Source organism: Colobus angolensis, unplaced genomic scaffold (genome assembly GCF_000951035.1).
Source record: "Colobus angolensis palliatus isolate OR3802 unplaced genomic scaffold, Cang.pa_1.0 Scaffold502, whole genome shotgun sequence".
NCBI lineage: Eukaryota > Metazoa > Chordata > Mammalia > Primates > Cercopithecidae > Colobus > Colobus angolensis.
The window spans coordinates 229000-231385 of NW_012118511.1; positions in this window are offsets into that span (position 1 = coordinate 229000).

The window sequence follows — 2386 nt, forward strand, 5'->3', positions numbered from 1 at the left end:
GGGCGTGGTGGCGCACGCCTGTAGTCCCAGCTACTTGGGAGGCTGAGGCAGGAGAATCGCTTGAACCCAGGAGGCGGAGGTTGCAGTGAGCCAAGATTGCGCCACTACACTCTGGTGACAGAGCGAGATTCTGTCTCAAAAAAAAATAAAATAAAATAAAATTTTTTGTAGGGATGGGGTCTCACTTTCTTTCCCAGTCTGGTCCTGAACTCCTGCACCCAAGTGACCCTCCTTTGTTTGCCTCCTGAAGTGCTGGGATTATAAATGTGAGCCACCACACCCAACCTGTTTATTTATTTGTGTATTTTTTTTTTAAATATCTAGATGGGGTCTCACTATGTTGCCCAGGCAGGTCTCAAACTCCTGGCTTCAAGCAGTCCTCCTGCCTTGGCCTTACCAAGTGTTAGGATTACAGGTATGAGCCACCATGCCCACCCCTTCACTTTCTTCTCAGGCTCCTGCTTCCATTCTGCTGACTTGTAATGGTTTTCTGCTGCTTGTAACAACACAAAGTTTAATGGATTAAAGTGACAAATATTTATCATCCAACAGTTTCTGTGGGTCAGGAATTGATCAGTGGCTTATCTGGGTGATTATGACTTTGGGTCTCATGGAGTTGCAACCAAGATGTTGGCTGGGGCTGCAGGCGTCTAAAAACTTGATGGAGCCTTTTCTGGTTTTTCTAGAGGTGGGAAATTTAAAGAGAACAAATAAAATAAAAACTGGACCAGGGCTGGAGGATCTCATTCCAAGGTGGCTCACTCACAAGGCTAGTGACTGGAAGCCTCAGTTCCCTTTTGGCTGGTGGCAGGAGCCCTTAGTTCCTTGCCTCATGGAACTTTCGTTAGGCTCCATGTCCTCACACGGTAATTCTCTTCCCTTAGAGCAGGTGATCTCAGAGTGAAAGTGGAAGGTTTCCACCACAACACCTGTTAATGAAATTCTTTTTTTTTTTTTTTTTTTTTGAGATAGAGTCTCCCTCTGTCACCCAGGCTGGAGTGCAGTGACGTGATCTTGGCTCATTCCTCGTCCCCGGTTCAGCTATTCTCTTGCCTCAGCCTCCCGAGGAGCCAGGACTACAAGCATGCACTAGCACGCCCAGCTAATTTTTGTATTTTTAGTAAAGATGGGGTTTCACCATGTTGGCTGGGCTAGTCTCAAACTCCTGGCCTCAGGCAATCCTCCCGCCTCGGCCTCACAAAGTGCTAGGATTACAGACGTGAGCCATCGTGCCAGGCCTATTTTATTTATTTATTTATTTTGAGATAGATTCCCACTCTGTTGCCCAACTGGAAGTGCAGTGGTTCCATCTTGGCTCACTGCAATCCCTGCCTCCCAGGTTGAAGTGATTGTCCTGCCTCAGCCTCCCGGTAGCTGAGATTACAGGCGTGCATCACCATGCCCGGCTAATTTTTGTGTTTTTGGTAGAGGCGAGTTTTCGCCATGTTGGCCAGGCTGATCTGGAACTCCTGACCTCAGGTGATCTGCCCGCCTTGGCTTCCCAAAGTGCTGGAATTAGAAGCATGAGCCACCACCCCTGCCCCTGCCCCCCATCCAAACATTTTAAAGCCACTATGCAACTTACCAATCCTGTGGGACAAGAGTGCCTAGTCCTGTGATTTCAGCTGGGGTTGTGGCCCTAATCTCTGGGAATCTGATTAATTAGCTAGGGCCAGGCCTAATTTATTAATGAATACATTAATAAATTACTCTTCTGGCCAGGCAAGGTGGCTCACGCCTGTAATCCCAGCCCTTTGGGAGGCCGAGGGGGGCGGATCACCAGGTCAGGAGATCGAGACCATCCTGGCTAACATGGTGAAACTCCATCTCTACTAAAAATAGGAAAAATTAGCCAGGTGTGGTGATGGGCGCCTATAGTTCCAGCCACTTGGGAGGCTGAGGCAGGAGAATAGCGTGAACCTGGGAGGCAGAGCTTGCAGTGAGCCAAGATCACGTCATTGCACTCCAGCCTGAGCAACAGAGTGAGACTCTGTCTCAAAAAAAAAAAGAAAACCGACTAGGGGCGGTTGTTCACACCTATAATCCCAGCACTTTGGGAGGCCTAAGCGAGCAAATCAGGAGTTAAGGAGATTGAGACCCAAGACCGTCCTGGCTAACACGGTGAAACCCCGTCTCTACTAAAAATACAAAAGTTGCCGGGCGCGGTGGCTCAAGCCTGTAATCCCAGCACTTTGGGAGGCCGAGGCGGGCGGATCACGAGGTCAGGAGATCGAGGCCACCCTGTCCAACATGGTGAAACCCTATCTCTACTAAAAATACAAAAGTTGCCGGGCGCGGTGGCTCAAGCCTGTAATCTCAGCACTTTGGGAGGCCGAGACGGGCGGATCACGAGGTCAGGAGATCGAGACCATCCTGGCTAACACAG